The 19,048-nt window shown below is 44.4% G+C and overlaps 1 long non-coding RNA gene across 1 annotated transcript in view; it reads left to right on the forward strand.

The window, feature by feature from the left end:
* LOC148684657 (uncharacterized) overlaps window positions 1-19,048 on the forward strand; it is a 69,118-nt gene that overhangs the window by 4,599 nt on the left and 45,471 nt on the right. The window contains exon 2 of the long non-coding RNA XR_015951771.1: window positions 17,493-17,561. This is a non-coding gene — a long non-coding RNA (uncharacterized LOC148684657). The remainder of the gene's footprint in view (window positions 1-17,492; window positions 17,562-19,048) is intronic.

Raw genomic sequence — 19,048 nt, forward strand, 5'->3', positions numbered from 1 at the left:
ATCACCAACAACTAGGGTCCTTTTTCTTTTACCCCCCTTGCTGGAGGATCTCTCCACATCTTCTTTTTCCACTTTTTTTTTTTAAAGAAAAGATGCACGTACAATTTTGCAAGGTGGTGTTATTTTAAAAGGTTTTTAAGATTTTCTTTTTTAAGAGAGAGAGAGAGAAAGACTTACCTTTGTGCAAGAGAAGCCTTCTGCAGGAAAAAACAATAACGTAAAATAATTCTTCCAAGTTTCACAGCTTGGACACTTTTGTCCTTAAAAAAAAAGTCACCTGCCAATTCTTGAAATTAATTTTTTCCCCTCCCCTCTGATCCGTAATATTTTTGTACAGTCCCAGAGAGAGATGCCCGTTGTGATGCACACCTCTTATTGTGGAGCAAAAGACAATGAACATGCAAGTAGGGAGAAAATAAGATACCAAATCCTGGTGGGTTTTTTCCCCCTCTTTAAGAAAAAAAAAATAAGATGCACGCACCCCCTCAGTTCAAGTGCAAAAAACTATACTTGATCACCACATCTCCCCTTCTTCTCCCCCACTTGAGTTCCAGTAGCATCAAATGGGAGCAAAATCCCAGATTTTTCCGCTTTGCTGCTGCTGCTGCCTCCTTTCTTTCTTTCCTCCCCCCTTTCCTTACTTTCTTCCCCAGCTGAGCGCAAGACCTGAACGGGCCAGCTCTCCTCCTTCAGTATTTAAACACCTCCACCAGGTCCCTAGTTAGCAGCTCTCTTTGGCTCATCCAAGAAGCTGACAAGTACGGTTAGAGGAGGCTGTACATGTTGCTCTAATGGACCTCATTAAGTTCTACTTACAGATGTTCTCTTAACATAATTGATCTGCGGTGAGTTGAGAGGACTGCAGCTTATTCCCTAGCCCCCAATTATGGTTGGGTAATTAGATCCCCAACCTCCAATTTTTCACATTCACCCTTCTAACATCCCAAAATATCAAAGTATCTCTTTCTCACCAAAGCTCCCTTCCCTCCCCTTACCGGACTCCACTCCACTCACTGTATTGACAGTTAGATCTACGCTAACCTTTGTAGTGACGCCAGTTTTAATGGTGCATTCAGTCCATTGACAGAACTCTGGATTTTTTTCCCCTCCTCCCTCCCTCCTTTCCTTCTCTCTCCTTTCCTCCTCCTCCTCTTCTCCTTCTTCTTCCCCCCTTTTTTTAACCCTCAGAAACAAAAGGGTAAAAGAAAAAAAAATATCTAGCTTGTATAGTTTGTACTTTTGATAAAAGGTTTCGCTGATGGGCTTTGGCAGCAGAGGTTCTTTTCTAATGTCTTTTTATCTGAATTAATTCCTCAGATGAAAACTTTAAGGAACAATGAAGAAGAGAGGTATTGCTCTGAACCGGTGAGAAGGGTGGGGGGGGGGGAGAGAAAAATTACACAGCACACCTGGGACAGATGAAGCCAAACTAGTGCTTTTATAATGCCAATCAGCGGGGCTGTTATCATCCCTCTAATTAGGAAAGCAGCCTAAAACAGAGAGCACTTGGGGAAATGGTAATGTTATGGTTTTGCACTTAAAAGGGGAGACATTTCCTACACTGTAAGAATCCAGGATTGGGGCTGACAAGTCCTTTAATTAATGGGCAGGATTCCCCGTGTGTGCACGTTGGGAGTGCATGTTTCAATTCATAAAAGTGGACAAAGGGGGATATTTGGGGAGAAAGGAGGGGCGAGCAACTGTGTCTCTCTGTGTGTAAAGCACAGGAGGGAGGGGGGGAAGAGTCCATTAGTTTTGAAGGAGAACAGAGTTCACAAGCTACCTTTATTTTAACCCCCAAAGGATTACACACAGAGCTGCAGTGAGCTGTTTGCCAACGGATTTGAAAGCTACAGTGGGGGGAGAAAAAGCCCAAGGCCATCAGGCAAACAAAAAGTTTGGGAGAGAGAGCACATTTGGAATCTGAGAATGCTGCCTCCTCCTCGCTTCTGATCTCTCACTTTCCTTTTGGAAGCTGCCTTTGCTTTCTATGGAAACTGGGCCCAAGCTAGCCCAGTAGAGGGGGCTCATGGGACCAAATCTGTGGCAGGCAACTTCTACGCCAGGTTGTTGAAATGCTCCATTTTCTTCCCAAGTGATGGGCTAATCTGCAGCAGTTTCACACAAGACGTGTGGCTTTGTGCCGTGGAGATTGGTTGTCTGAACAGACTGTTGTGAGCCGCACCATCGCAGCCTGCCTGGATTTGGACTGAGCTAAGGCACAGAACAAATCGCACCTTATCCCTTGTGCATTGTGATTTGGGCAGCTTTAGAGATGTGGATAAAGCAAGCTGGGCCAAAACGGGGAAGCATCTGCTACATGCAGGCAAGTCTAGTGAAGTGGCCTTCACACAACCCGTTTGGTCTTTGATTTCAGACCCCCACTGCCCCAGTGCTGTTTGAACTGGCTGCTTGACTGCGCATGTCTTGCACCTCCGGTCTGATCCTGAGCATTTGGTGTGCAGCAGGGAGTCAGCTGCAGGTGGCGGACTTTGGAGTACCAGTGAAGGGCAGCCAATTGCCAATTATTTAGCTTATTATTACAATGTTTCCCCCCCTAAAATCACCATGGCAACTCGCTTTGGATTGCCTGGCTCAAGCGCCAACATTTCGTGGTCCTTTTCTGATCAAAGGAAGCTGTCTTCTACCAAGTCAGAACATGGTCCACCTACCTTGACATTGTTTACAGTGACTGGCAACAGCTCTCCAGGATTTCAGACATGGGAGCAACCCAAGTCATCTGTGGAGATGCTAGGGGTTGAACCTGTGACCTTCTACATGCAAAGCAGATGCTCCACTGCTAAACTATGGTCCTTTCCTAAATACAACCCTTTGAGGTTGCTAGGGCAGGTTGATAGTACCAATGTGTTGAATAAACAACAACAACAAAAAAAACACCACACCCCGTATTCATAGAGCCGTAGAACTGTAGAGTTGGAAGGGACCCCAAGGGTTATAGAGTCCAACCCACTGCAATGCAGGAATCTAAACTAACGTATTCCTGACAGATGGCCATCTAATCTCTGCTTAAAAACCTCAAATGAAGGAAAGTCTGCAACCTCCCTAGAGAGTCCATTCCACTGTCAAACAGCTCTTACTGTCAGGAAGTTCTTCCTGGTGTTTAGTCAGAGTCTCATTTCTTGTAATTTGAAGCCATTTATTTGTGTCTTACTCTCCACAGCGGGAGGAAACAAGCTTGCTCTATCTTATATTTGAAGATGGCTATCATATCTCCTCTCTGTTTCCTCTTTTCCAGACTAAACATAGCCAACTCCCTCAACTGTTCCTCATAAGGTTTGGTTTCCATACCCTTGATCATATTGGCTGCTCACCTCTGCACACATTCCAGTTTGTCAATATCCTTCTTAAATTATGGCATCTAGAACTGGACACAGTATTCCAGGTGTGGTCTGACCAAGGCAGAATTGAGCAGTGCTATTACTTCCCTTGATTGGAACACTATACTTCTGCTGATGCAGCATAGAATAGCATTAGCTATTTTTGCTGCTGCATCACACTGTTGACTCTTGTTAAGCTTGTGATCTACTAACACCCCTAGATCCTTTTCACATGTACTGCTAGTAAACCAGGTGTCCCCATCCTATATTTGTGTATTTGATTCTTCCTGCCTAAGTGCAGAACCATATTTGAAGTTGGCTACCATATCTCCCCTCAGTCTCCTCTTCTCCAGGCTAAACATACCCAGCTCCTTCAACCATTCCTCATAAGGCTTGTTTTCCAGACCCTGGATCATCTTGGTTGCCCTCCTCTGCACATGTTCCAGCTTGTCAACATCCTTCTTAAATTGTGGGACCCAGAACTGGACACAGCATTCCAGGTGTGGCCTGACCATTCTCAGAGGCTTAGCCATCTCTAATTCTGCATCTTTGATTAGATATATGGTACCTCCTGCATTGTACTTTGTACTGGAACATCACCATACAAATGTACTTGTTTGGTCAACAGTGTTTAACTCTTAGAACATAGGATGCTGCCGTATTCCAGACTGTTTGCTCATCTAGTCCAGTAATGGTCTGCTATTCCTACCGGCAGAAACTCTTCAGGGTCTGAAGTAGAGGCATTTCCCATCACATGTTACACAGGAATACAAGTCAGACTCCACTAGTCCAGCCAGCTCAGTATTAGCTACAATGACCAGCAATGGCTCTCATTGGTTTCAGACAGGCGTCTCTCCCAGCCCAAAGTGGAGGTGATGGGCACTTGAACCTGGGACCTTCTGCATGCAAGGCAGATGTCCTACCACTGAGCTGTGGTCCTTTCTGAAATATGTCCACTGAGTTCAACCAGCTTGATTCCCAAGTAAATGTATTTAGGATTGAAAACCCGAATTCTCTTAGAATCATAGAATCATAGAATCGTAGAGTTGGAAGAGACCACAAGGGCCATCCAGTCCAACCCCCTGCCGAGCAGGAAACACCATCAAAGCATTCTGGATATATGCCTGTCAAGCCTCTGCTTAAAGACCTCCAAAGAAGGAGACTACACCACACTCCTTGGTAGCAAATTCCGCTGCCGAACAGCTCTTACTGTCAGGAAGTTCTTCCTAATGTTTAGGTGGAATCTTCTTTTTTGTAGTTTGAATCCATTGCTCCGTGTCCACTTCTCTGGAGCAGCAGAAAACAACCTTTCTCCCTCCTTTATATGACATCCTTTTATATATTTGAACATGGCTATCATATCACCCCTTAACCTTCTCTTCTCCAGGCTAAACATACCCAGCTCCCTAAGCCGTTCCTCATAAGGCATCGTTTACAGGCCTTTGACCATTTTGGTTGCCCTTCTCTGGACACGTTCCAGCTTGTCAGTATCCCTCTTGAACTGTGGTGCCCAGAACTGGACACAGTACTCCAGGTGAGGTCTGACCAGAGCAGAATACAGTGGTACTATTACTTCCCTAGATCTAGATGCTATACTCCTATTGATGGAGCCCAGAATTGCATTGGCTTTTTAAGCTGCTGCATCACACTGCTGACTCATGTCAGCTTCCCCTGCCCCCACAATATACTTCACTATTGAGGGGTGGGGGTCAGTCCTCTGGACTCTCAAGCAACTGCTATCCAGGATTATAAACCAAGTTGATAGGGAAAGCTCAAAGGGGCCAGGTGGAGAACTGCAAACTTCTTTTCTGGGAGGGCTCCTGCCCCCAACACACATTTATCAGATATAACACTCCCCATCATGCTAGGAAATGCCTTCTCCACTCTATCTCTGCTTTTCATTTCTTGATCTCTCTGCTCTGCACAATTGCATCTTTTTTATTTATTGCATTTATGAGTCGCCCGGTGACAAAAAATTCTCAGGGCGGCGAACAACATGAAAATAATTCAACACTACAAAAAAATTGCAATAAAAACACCTATCATATAATAGCACGGAATACAACACAGGCTCAAATACTAACAGACCAGAGATTAAAACAAATTCAGCCAAAGTCATAACATCAAAAGAATGAATACCACACACACCAAAAAAATTACAATGGGATAGTTTTATTATCTATTTTAATTATGGATGTGTACATTTTAATGTTCTGATGGGTTTGTTTTATTATCCATTTTAATTATGGATGATTATTCTTTGTGTTAACTGGTTTTTATACTTTGTAATCTGCTTGGAACCCTTTTTTGTATCAAGCAGTATATAAATTAATTAATTACAATAATAAGTAATAATCTTTATGGGGTTTAAAGCACAACATTGGACCATTGTGAATGCTAACAGTAAGTTGTTAAAACTGTAAACCAGTTAACCAACACATTTTTAAAGGCCTAGGATTTCTTTTCTTTTTTTTGAAAAAGGTTTTCACTCGGCATCAAAGAAATAGAAAAGTATACGCCAGGTATATATTCTCGGGGGAAGGGTTCCATAACCGGAGAGCCACCACCAAACAGCCCCACTCCTTTATGGTCACCCTCCATAGCCCGGCTCGAGAGGACACTCTGATGAGGGCCTCAAATGAAATGATGACCACAGGGCCATAGAATGAGAGCTGATCCTTCAGGTGTCAGGCTCCCAAGCTGTGATTTACAACCTGCCTTTTGAAGTGAGCCCAGTCATGGACTGGGAACCAATGAAGATGACAAAAGCATTGATGTGATATAGGGATGGGGGACTTCAGTCCTGGATATAGGTATAGGTATCTTTATTTGGCCATTGGGAGACGCCCTAAGCCCCCACCCCCCCATCTCCAGTGCTGCTCTGTGCTCTCCTCAAGTGCCTTTGCCTGACCGGAATGTGTCCTTGAACCGTGATCATGTCTCTTGCCCACCTGGGTGAAGGAGAGAAGGGTGTTGGTGTGTAGCCAGGTAAGAGTTGCACCTGTTGCTCTGCCCACCTTTGCCTCTGGTCTCACCTGTCACTGGCCTGTGGCCCCCAGAAAGCTCATTGTGATGGAATGCGGCCCTTGGATTGAAAGTGATTCCTTACCCCTGGTGTAATATGTTTGTTTGTAACGATGGGAAGATTCTAAGCACAACAGGAAAAGAATTGTATATGCCTCAGCTCCTTGGATGAAGAGGGGAACAAATAAAGAAATAAATGTGCACTGCATGTATATAAAATCTTATGCCTGTAATTGTGTACTTCAGAGTACACCCCCATTGAACTCAATGGAACCTCTTCATCAGAAAGTGTGCATAGGATTGCAGACGTAACTTTGACACTAAGAACCAGCCACAGTAGATCTGAACTCAGAGAACTGTGGTTTGTTCTTACTAGGGGTGGTTGAATAATCTGATAAATTCCAGTAGAGTGGACGTGGTTTGTACCTTCCAGACTTACTTACCCATTGTTTTCCATGCATCCTGAATGTTCTGATGCACTTCTTGCCTCTTCATTTTGAGGTAATAGGCTTAAAAGTACATAGTAAGTGCAAATTTTCATATAGATTCCTCACCCTAAATTGCAGATCAATGCAGAAACTTGTTGAGGCAGAGTAATGTTCGTGGGGAAGTCACACAGTTTGGACATAGAACTAGGGATGGAGGAATCAATCTAAGTTTTACTCAGAGTAGACCCATGGAAATAATGGACCAAATTTAGTCATCTTCATTACTTTCATTGTGACTACTTAGTTGACTACTATCCAAAGTTTGTTACAAGAAACTAGAATCAAGCTGTGGTTTCAGATCCTCTGTTGCTGTAGAACTTTAGAATCATAAAGTTTGGATGCAACAAGGAACAATGGTTTGTTCTTAAACTGAAAGCTTTCATTCTTCTTTGAATGCAAGAGAAGAGGGTAGGAGGGGAGCTGTATGTCATGCAATTCTCAGGTACACCATGGCTCATTCGCAAGAGCATAAACCACATTTTTTTTTGCATGTGATTGTCTGAACCAGAGACTTGTAGACTTTTCAGAGGACTTCTCTGCCATTGTTTCTCCTGTTTTTAATTTCCTTTGGCATGCATTTTTGGTGAGCTGTCTGCAGACCTTAGAAAAGCAGAATAGTCATGTTTTAAACAGCAACATGTCTGTGTTGTTAATGCGTGTACGTGGGCATACACTAAGTGCATCTGGGCAGAAAAACCACACTCAACAAGTTTCAGCTCTCATTTAGAAACTGCCAAGTTACAACAAACAGCTGAAGAAAGGAGTGGTGGAGCTTATAATGGCAGCAGCGAGTGACCTCTTACTGCAAAGAAATACAGACAATAACCGTTTACAGAACAGCTGAAAGCTATTCCTAATGAATTGAACAAACTTATCCTGAAGGGGGAGAGTTAAGAGAGCTCATGAAAAACATGGCTCTGAGAAATTACAGTGAAGAACTAAACTCTAAAACACTACCAATTTTCTAAATGGCCTTTTCACGTGCATTCGCAATCGCTACTCCTCTCTCACATGCTTACGGGGAATCAAAGGAGATGTTTCTTGTTCTTTGGGATAAATGATAATTTTGAGTCTCAAGCAAACAAAGCAATTGGGGGTAATGACACCACACCCCCGCCACACCTACGTGCTCTCTCGAAATTAGAATAATAGGGTTCATCTGATCCGTCTTGCCTTGGAAGTGAGCCCTTTTGAGCAAATTTGCGTTCGGCAGTGCTATTCTTCTCTTCTCTGAGTAGTTCAAAAGAAGTTGTTGGGTTTTTTTTACAGGGAAATGGCAATCAGATTGGTCTCTCCACCCCCTCTCCAAGAGCCTCTTCTCTGCAATGATTCCTTTCATCCAGAACTGCCCCATGCAACTTAATTACTTATCACAATACTTATATTCCATCTTCCCTTGTGCAGTTCCAAAGCAGATAACTGACATAATGAAAGAGAGCAGAAGCAAACCAATAACACCAAGCCAACAAAATTTTAAACAGGGTGTGTGTGTGTGTGTGTGTGTGTGTGTGTGTGTGTGCGCAAAGGTGAGCAGTAAAGTCCAGCCTCTACAAGCCAACTGCTGAACTATAATGGATCATTTGGGAGAGTGAGGTGGCTGTTTCAGGTAGTGAGTGCTGGGGGCTGCCTCTTCTGTTGAGACTTACAGCTCACAGAGGAAGTGGGCAAGTCTAGTGTCTTCCAGGCAAGCACGAAAGCAAGGTCTTTCTAAGTAGAATTCAGGACCCTGGCCAGCACCCAGTGGGCCCTGGTGGTTGAGTCCTACTTGCCTCACCAGGACAGAGAATCATCTGAGGCCTTACAGAGGCAGGCAAACCCTTTTCTGCATTCAGTCTCAACTCCATGAATAAGCCAGTTGTGTTTTTTTAAAGGGTCCTTGCCTGCTTCTGTATCCTTTGACTTCTGTGAATACTAATAGATTCAGGGTTGTTGGGGATTTGTCCCCTGAGTCCAAGGATGGTGGCATGGCTGTGTTCTCCAGCTAGATGAGCACAGGAGAAGCTACTGAAGACTCTACCATGGGGAATGTTCCCTAGACCTTTGAGTCCTTCTCAGAGTCTTGTTGGACCCCAGGATCAGGCCACTAGGCGATGGCTCCTATGCCTCCCACTCCCAGTGCCATGCATGCATCAAATAGAAAGATTTATAGAGCCTTGGATTGGTGAGCTGTGTCCAACCTATTTAGAGGGACTAGTGTTAATTCTGGTTAAGAGGGAACTCTGATTGGCATTGGTGTATTGCTTAACTATGATGAAAAGGAGGAGATGTAGAATGTCATAAATCTCTGATCCGCTCCTGATCTTCTTACCTAGTGTTCCATTCATATCAGCCTGGTGACACAGTCAATGTGTGATGGAGTCAAATTCTTTTACTTACAGGATGGCTGGTCTCTGTCAGACAGACAGGAAGAAGAATTGCATGGGGAAGTGTCCTATGATTGTTGTGACCACATTGTATACTCAACAGGTTGATTCCCTACCCCCTTTGGTCGAGAGTTACTCTTTCTTTGGTAATTATGTTTAGTGAATAAATAGCCTTTCATGTTAACTGCTGAGTTCCATTTTAAGTGCACATTCCCCTTTTCTGGCGTATCAAAGAGAATCTGTTGATTTTAATTGGGCTCTCCTTAGGCTCATGATCTGGCTTGCCAGACCAGGCTTTCAGAGCTCTCTTACCTGTAGTAAAAAGGGCTATGAAGCATGTGGTTCTAGCTGAAATTGTTCCACTAAGCCTTTCCAACAGCTAGGACTGTGCCTTGGCAGGAAAAATTAGTAGTTCCATGAGACCCAGTTTTTGGCAAACGGAGCCATGGATTTTCAAGGATCCATTGTGTTTGGTGTTGTGTTTGAACAAAGATGGGGATTTATTTGGCAGTTTCATTCAATTCCACGTTCCTGTACAAATTCAGTTAAGGGGGTGCTTTATTTTGTATTATTACTGGCAAATTGTTGACATCACAATCGATTGTGAAATGCTCTTTATAAAAACCCAACAAAACCACACCAAAATATGCACGGCTGGCTGAAAATATTTTGCTGCAGAAGCAGAAAATCAAAATGGCACCTCCCCAACTGATTGATATGGGGCAGTAACATTACAGTCATACCTCAACATCTGAACACTTCGACTTCCAAAGTCAATAACCCCCGGAAGTCCTTTCGCCGCGCGCGCCCGGTGCCCGCGTTCTGCACCTGCGCAGAGTGGCGCATGTGGTCGGTGCATGCGCAGAAGCAGCGCTTCAAGAACTGAAAACCTCGACTTACCAAGACGGCCGCGGAACAGATCGTCTTCGTAAGTCGAGGTACCACTGTATTTGAAATAAAATTCTGGGTGCAATAATGCTTCTGTGCTGTTCAGTCATGCTCATTGTCATTCTGCACCAACCTCTGCTTGTTAATCTCCTTGTTTACTCCAGGGACAGTGAATCTGGACTTCCAGATGATGTTTGACTCCAAATCCCATCACCCCTAACCAGCATAGCCAACAGTCAGGAATGATGGGATTTGGAGTCCAACATTATGCATCGATTATTACAAGGAGCTTCCCATTTGATTTGGACAGTGGCTGTAGAAGCCAGTTTTGAGAAAGTGAACAGTCTGGTTGGTCATAGCCCAGTGCATGGATTTTTTAAATTTTGCATTACCTGTAATTGTGATGGCCAATGCTTTCTGACTTTCCAAAAATCACAGGAAGGGAAAGTGCTGTTGTGCTAAAGTCCTGCTTGCAGATTTTCCCCAAGCACCTGGTTGGCCACTGTGAAAACAGGATGCTGGATTAGATGGGCCATTGTCCTGATCCAGCAGCATTCTTCTTCTGCTCATGGGCCTCATACCAGTGGATGTATGCAAAATTGGATGTGACCAGTCATACACCACTCTCCACCCAGGCAAGCAAAATTTAGTATCTCAGTTCAAGGACACAGGTAAAACCAAAAGAGGAGAGCCCAGGGTCAGTGAGGTGTATGGGCATGGAGGCTGTGGGCCTGGGCAGAGTTCCAAAGGGCATAAAGGTCACATTTAGCTCCTGGTCCTGAGGTTCCTCACCCTGGTCTACACTGACTATCCTGTGAATTCCAGTTACTTGGATGCAGATCAGTCCTGCTGCTGGAGAGTCTCAGATCCCATGTGAGTGGAAAGGTGGAACATTGAACCTGCAAACTGCTACATGCTCTGCCCAGTGGTATCTGGGCCACAGGGTCAGTGGGTCGTTAGGGGTGCAAAACCACAGGGTCATTAAGGGTGCAAAATTTCAGCACCCCATGCTGCCCCAGTACAATTGTGTGCTTCCGTCATTGGGCTCCATTTAAAATGGCTTCTCCATGTGAACCAGGAAGTGACCTCTCCGGACAATATAATGACCCTTATTTTCTTATTTCTGTGGCTGTGATCACGTGTGTGACATGGACGCCTTTAGGCAGTTTGATTTGCATGCATACTTTGTCTGTTTCCCTCCCTCTCACATGACTCTGGGTGCTGGCAACCCACTCTGTGCAGTGGGTGGCTCTGCCACTGAGCCACAGACTCCTATTGTCCCTACTTCACCATTAAAGATGTTTAATTGTCCCTGAGGTTGCCTTACCCAGGGCTGACTGATCAACATGGTGGTGGCAGGTGAGTGGAGTATAAAATTGAACATCATGTTGCTCTGTTAGAAACAAAACCCTGACTTTTTAAGTCAGAACTGATTCCTTCTATGCTGTGTTGTTGTTGTTTAGTCATTTAGTTGTGTCCGACTCTTTGTGACCCCATGGACCAGAGCACGCCAGGCACTCCTGGTCAAACTCATGTCCGTAGCTTCGAGAACACTGTCCAACCATCTCGTCCTGTCGTCCCCTTCTCCTTGTGCCCTCCATCTTTCTCAACATCAGGGTCTTTTCCAGGGAGTCTTCTCTTCTCATGAGGTGGCCAAAGTATTGGAGCCTCAGCTTCACAATCTGTCCTTCCAATGAGCACTCAGGGCTGATTTCCTTCAGAATGGATAGGTTTGATCTTCTTGCAGTCCATGGGACTCTCAAGAGTCTCCTCCAGCACCATAATTCAAAAGCATCAATTCTTTGGCATTAGCCTTCTTTATGGTCCAGCTCTCACTTGCATACATCACTACTGGGAAAACCATAGCTTTAACTATACAGACCTTCTATGCTGTACTTACCTACTAAAGAAGGTGTCAAAGAGATAAATAAATGTGTGACTTCCTTTAGGCATCTGAAGGCAACCCTGTATTGTTATGCTTTTAATGTCTGATGTTCTGTGTTGTGGTGGTGGTAGTGTTTCAGTATATTATGTTGGAGAGTGGCTAGGGCAACCCAGCCAGATGGGCAGGGTGCAAAAAATGGATTAGAATAATGGAATTGTAGAGTTGGAAGGGTCCAAGGGTCCAGCTCTTGCAATGCAAGAATCTGTTGCCCAACGAAGGGTTTGAACTCACAACCCTGAGATTCAGAATCTCACGCTCTACCAACCAAGCCGTATTATTATAAGTAGCATTTCCTGAGCTGTAGCTCAGTGGAAGAAGCACCTGCCTTGCATGCAAAAGGTCTCAGGTGCAGTTCCCGGCATGCCCAGGTAAAGCTGAGACAGACCACTGCCTGAAATACTGGAGAGATGCTGCCAGTCAGTGCTGACCACATCAAGCTAGATGGACCAATATTCTGCCTGGATATAATGCAGCTTCCTATGCCCCTGTTTTATGCTCCGCATTTTAACAGCCCTCGTTGCAAGGCTATTTCTTCTCCCGTTGATGTATGTCCCCTTTTCCTCGGCTCCACACCTTTCTAATCTGATTCCACAACTTAAAAAATCTTACTAAAATTATTTCCCTTCAGTGGTGTTCCGAGGTGTTTGTTTGCCACTTATTTTTTATTATTAATATACATGTAACTGCGGGGGAGAAAAAGCCTGTGCTGATTCATAAAGTAGATATTCTGCTAGAAATCCCACACTGCTGCCTGCATTTTCATAATTCTAAGTAGAGTGTTTATTTATTGAAATTTGTAACCCACTGAGGGCACATTAATCCTTGGGGGAAGGATGCACGGGGCGGGTGCCTGGTGGGGAGAGAGAAGAGCCTAGGTTTGGGAAAGGACAACATGCAGTGGTCTGCAGATAAGAGAGCACTGATTAAAAGCATGCTCGACGCAACACTTTGGCGATAAAACTGAATCCCCTCTTGGAAATACATCCACTTAAAAGCATAATTCTCTGCATAAGTGGAACGCTTTAGGTCCTCTTTCTGCACCCTCTAGATTACTCAAATAAAAGGGGCATTACCAGACTACTAGGGAGTGGGGGCCCTGCTCCTGACCCCATCCCCAAAATTGAGCAGGCTGCCTGGCCAACACCTTTAGATGCCCATGCATGAGCCCTGGGGTGGGGACCTTTTTTAGACCAAGGGCCATATTCCGATCTTGGAAACCTTCTGGGGTGGGGAGAGGGCTCACATCCCAATAGTGGGAGGGGCCAGAGGCAAAAGAGGACAGAGCAATGGATGCAAGTTTTCAGACCCTCCAAGTGTCCCTACTTTCCAGGGACAGTCCCGGATTTACAGAAGCCATCCCAGTTTCTGATTTGATCCCAGAATGATCCGCTTTTCCTTAGGATGCCCCTATTTTCATTGGAGAATTGTTGAAAGGTTATTTGACCCCCCCCCCAATAGAAGAAAACCTTTAGAAGACATCTGAAGGCAGCCCTGTATAGGAGAGTTTGTAAAGTTTCATGTTTTGTTATGTTTTTATATATGTTGGAAGCTGGCCAGAGTGCAGCAGTGATGATGATGATGTTGATGATGGAATAGGATGTCCCTATAGGGATGTCCCTATTTTCATTGGAGAAATGTTGGAGGGTATGAGTTTTACCTTTGTACAGTGGGCTGATTTCTGCACATGCTCACACACCCCTCTCTGTCCTCCGTCCAAGCGAGCGAGAGGCATTATCAGAGTTGCTATGCAAAAACACTGAGGGATGGGATAAAGTAGAGCAGGTGAGTGGTGTGGTCTGTGGACAGTGCAGAAGAGCAGACTTGACCCCTAGCCCTAAGGCTCCCCCCCACTGGTTTAAAATGTGGACCCACCCCACCCCTCAGCTACTCCTACTGCAACCAACCTTCTAATTCTCTCAGCAAACTCTCAGTGAATTGTTCGCCACTGGAATGGATGCACCAAGGGACTTCTCATATCTAGTGCTTCTGAAAAAAACACACAAAAAACCCACACCTCCATTTAACTGCACCAAGGTTTCCTTAGTTAGCATTGTGATCCCGTAGAAAACACGAGGCTTCTAACTTTCCACAGTGCCCCTGTCAATTAAACAATAAACGGCAGAGTCTAACATATGGACCAGTCTCAGGAGGTAACTCCGGCATGCGTAATTAGCATGATTTGTCACCATGTAAGTTTCAGACTGTACAGTTTAATTAAAACAGGTAATGACAATGGGGCTATATATTCTAATCAGTGAAATATGTCTGCTTTAAAAAGCATAAGGGCTGCATTCTGAATTTGGATTTGTGTCGTTATATCAAGGACATGTTTGCACAAGAGTTTTTCGTGCTCCCAGTTAGGGCACTTTTAAAAATGCAGGGCGTTATACCAGGGTGAGAGGGCAAGATACTACAATGGGAAGTATTGTGTAGATCTTTACACCATTTGCAACAACACTTCGATTCCTGCAGAGCTAGGATAACTGGAGAGTAGGGAGGGGCGAACCTCTCCATTTCGGTTTCTCTCTGTTTCCCACTTTTCCAGTCTTAACTTCAGTTCTCAACCTTACCACACCCATTTGTGATTTTTTTTTAGTCCTCTTGAAAGTAAGGCTTACTTCTGAGTAAACACATTTAAAGCTGGTCTGTGAGTGTAATTTTAATTTGAGTGAATTGTGGCCAATGTTTCTCAACCAGTTACGTTCATCCAGACCATACTGAAACAAAGACATTCAATTACGGCAGGGAAATTTCCTTAACGCCTTGAATTTTATGTGCGTGATTTTCCATCATCAACCCCTGGGAGTACACAGTTTCTCAATGGGAGCTGGTGATTTCAGAATCTGATTGGGTGCTGAGTCTCCTTTTTTCACCAAAGCTTTGTGATTCAGGCCTATGCGTTCCGCTATAGTTGAAGGACACAAACACCAAATTCTATGTGAAGAGAGAGTCTGTGCATGTGAGGGCGATGCATTGCCTTTATGTTGGCAGTTTTAAAGCGATAAATGTGTGGGGATGAGAAGTCCAATTCTTTAGCACAGAAAATTTTTATTCCATATAATGCCTTGTTTTAATAATTATTTTAACAGTGTGTTGCACTTGGTTTTGCTTTTTATGTATTTTGCTTTTTGAATGGCTTTGGCTACCCAAATAAACCATAACCGTAACACTTCCCATCAACCACATGCACAATCAACACAGACACCCAAAACACAGACATGCGCATAAATGGAGGCACCACACAACACCCAAAGTGGACATTCCATGGGACACTTGAAATACACTGAGAAGATTCACAGCACATGCAACCCCTTCTTTCCTACCCCGGAATCTGATTTCTCTCCTTATTTCTTCTTTATTCTCTTTCCTTCCAGCTGCAAATTCCAGGCCCAAGGCATTTTCCTTTAGCTCCAGAAGTCACAACTGCTCTGATAGCTACCCGTGATGTGTGAAGTATAAATGCTTAGATAGTTACCGCAGATAGGAGTTCTATTACGGAAGTTCAGTCTATCTATCTACAGACTAAATTGTGCTTTGGCAGGGGGAGGATGGAGCAGTCGAGCTAACGTTGTCAATCTTTTCTTCCACTCTCTAATGCCTCGGATGTGATATTTACTGTTGTTCAGATTCCTCTCGTTCTTCTATTTCAGCAAATAAAGTCCGGGAAATGGAATACTCAGTAGGTACATTGTATTGCTGCACATTTCTTACAGCGGGGATGGCCAAAGAGCCTAACCTTATGAGTAGCACAATAGCATCCTTTTAGTTCTCGTATAACCCTGGCTATCAAACTCCCATGGAAGGAGTGATGCAAGTGCCAGCGATCTGCCAGAATTTTATTTATTTATTCTATTCTACTTTATTTGCTTTTGTTGTTAAAATGCCTTTCATTTTGTTATTCTTTTGTTGAAATCACATCCTTATTCCCATTGATTTTGATTCATTCCATTAATTTTAATTTCCCGTCACTTCCAATGGCAGACTCTTCTGCTGCTAGTAATATCAGTGTTTTCCATCCAGCTGGCACAATGTTTTCCCCAGGCCTTCTGCTACTACTTCGAGGGATCAGACTTGTCAAGTTTCAGATGAAAGAAATGGGGATGGGGTGGGGGGAAATGTCCCTATCTTACAGGCAGTGGGTACATAGACACACTTACAGACGCCAGCCTATTAACTGAAATCTACATTGTTGCTGTTGTGATGGTTTAGAGACAGCTTCCTATCCAAGGATCCCGAACCTAGAAAATCACTGTGGTGTAAAAGTTAGTATTTTGGAGTACGACCGGGGCAACAAAGGTTTGAATACCCACTCAGCCATGAAGCTCACTGGGTGACCAGCCTAACCTAACACACATACAACATAAAATAGAATCATAGAACTGGAAGGGACCATGAGGGTCATCTAGTCCAACCCCCTGCAATGCAGGAATCTTTTGCCCAATGTGGGGCTCGAACCCACAACCCTGAGATGAAGAGTCTCATTCTCTACCAGCTGAGCTAAAATGGTTGTTCTGAGGATAAAATGGGGAGTGAGAGAACCATGTGACTACCTTGAGCTCCTTGGAGAAAAAGGTGGCATATAAATGACATAAATAAGTATTAAAATATACATACAATCTGAATAAAAGCAACATGTTATTGATAATGTTTGGGCAGAACAGTGTATAGAGAGATGCCCCTTCAGTTATCCAAGTAATTCAGGGTTCCGTAAGTCATCACTAACACCTTGAAATTGGACCCAGAGCTTCTTGGCAGTCAATGCAATTCTTTTAAATCTAATGCCATTTGGCTCTCTGTGTCGCTCCACTTAGCAGCTTGGCCACCACATTCTGCAGTGGCTGTAGCTTCCATGTTGTCTTCAAGGGCACCCTCATGTAGAGCACAGCACATTTGGGAGATTACCAGGGGGTGGATTAATGTGGTCTGGGAATGGCAATGTCTGGCAGACCAACCAAAGTTGGCCAAAGGTACTCTGAGCCACCGAGGCAACATGAGCTTCCAGCAACAAAGCTCGATTCAGGAGGGCTCTCCAGCACTTGCTCCTTCATGAGATTCCCGCATTACAAGTTGTCTGAGAGCCACCTATTCACAGGGCCCCTGTCCTATTGAGACTGAATCTGTTATACTGGCCTTCATCCATCCCAGTACAGCATCCAGACAATGGCCTAGCATCTGCACAGACTTTCTGGACCCAGATGAAAGAGGGAAATAGAACTGAATGTCAATAACACACTGATTGCATTCAACTCCAACCCTCCTGCTGCTATCATCCAGTGACTTCCTCTAGATGTTAAACAGGGCAGGGAACAGGATGGAATCATTTGGTATTCCACGACACAAATGGTATAGAACAGATCAGATGTCCCTCACTGCCACTTGTTAGAACTACCCTTGCAGATAGGAGTGGAACCACTGTAACAACATATCTCCATTTCTCATCCTGCAGAATCTACCTGATAGTTTACCATGGCTGATGACACCAAAAGCCACTGAAAAAGCCAAGCAAACCAACAAGGTAAGGCTCCATCTGTGTTTTTCCTGGAGAAGATAATCCACCAGTGTGACCAAACCCTAGACTGAAACCAAACTAGAATGGGTCTAGATCAGGGTTTCCTAAACTTGGATCTCCAGAAGTTTTTGGACTGCGGTTCCCATCATCCCTGACCGCTGGTCCTGCTAGCTAGGGATGGTTGGACTAGTAGTCCAAAAACAGCTGGAGACCCAAGTTTGGGAAACCCTGGTCTAGATCATCCATAGCCTCCAGGAACAGAAGGTGTCCAGCCACCACCCTCTTGAGGACTTTGCCCAAGAAGGGGATATTTGCAACAGGACAGTAGTTGCCAAACGACATCTGAGACCAACAGGGAGGTTCTGTTCAGTAGGGGCAATACTAATGCCTCTTTTAGGCCCCGCTGTCTGATTAGATGAGCTATATGGACAAATAGCCTGACATGAAATGAAGCCTCTTTCTATGCTCCAAATGGCCCTTCTTGGTGGATGCCATTGTGGGCCATAGCGAGGTCCAGCAGAGTAAAATGTGCCAGCAAATTTCGGAGGGAGGGAGATCTGAAAGCCGAGGGGGCTGCTCCCATGCCGACTCACAATTCACCAATTGGGTGAATGGGCAGGATCTGCTACTTGGGCAGCAAGCTTGGTCCAGGGACCTCCTTTGCCGCTCAGGAAGCAGCCAAAGGGGCTTCCCCCATTGGACTGCGGAGGCCAGAGAAATGCCAGGCAACTAGAATCATTGAAACCATCTCTGGTAATTTTTGTTCAGTTGAAAAAGAATAAAAATCCCAAGGGATATCATTGTAGTCTGAGCCATCTTACACAGGTATTATCTCTGATAGGCCTACCTGTTCCTCTTTCAGAGGCTTCCTTAACTGCTCAGGTAGGAAAATGTAGATTCACCGGGCCGTCTATTTTGAAGGATATGATAATGTCAGTGACTCCTCAGGTAACTGTGTGCAGTGCATCATTAGATTGCCACCGGTGAAACCCACCTTGGAAATTCTTGGCACGGCACATTAAAATTTATCTCCTCAATCATGAGGGCTGATTTCTTTTGAAAGCGTAAAGCCATAGGCTTCGCGCAAGAATCCCGAGAGTGCGATGAAAAGCTGTTGGTTCCCATGGCCATGACTCATCTACGACCGGGCCTGAATCCAGATCTGGACATTTTAAAGCACAGGTGGGAAATTGGGAGTGCTGCCCCCAACCCAATTTTTTGTGGCCCCCGGCACCTCCTGAAATTGTCCTATGCTTTCATCCCATCACAGTTTCTTCCTTCCTCTCAATTTTCTCCTTATTTTTCCTAACTTTAACAAATCTTTTCCTAGTTACAGGTAGGTAGCCGTGTTGGTCTGAGTCGAAGCAAAATAAAAAAATTCCTTCAGTAGCACCTTAAAGACCAACTAAGTTTATATTTTGGTATGAGCTTTCGTGTGCATGCACACTTCTTCAGATACACTAGAAACTTTTCCTGTATAGGAAAATAGGAAC

The sequence above is a fragment of the Zootoca vivipara genome, chromosome 9 (genome assembly GCF_965207765.1).
Source record: "Zootoca vivipara chromosome 9, rZooViv2.hap1.1, whole genome shotgun sequence".
Taxonomy (NCBI): domain Eukaryota; kingdom Metazoa; phylum Chordata; class Lepidosauria; order Squamata; family Lacertidae; genus Zootoca; species Zootoca vivipara.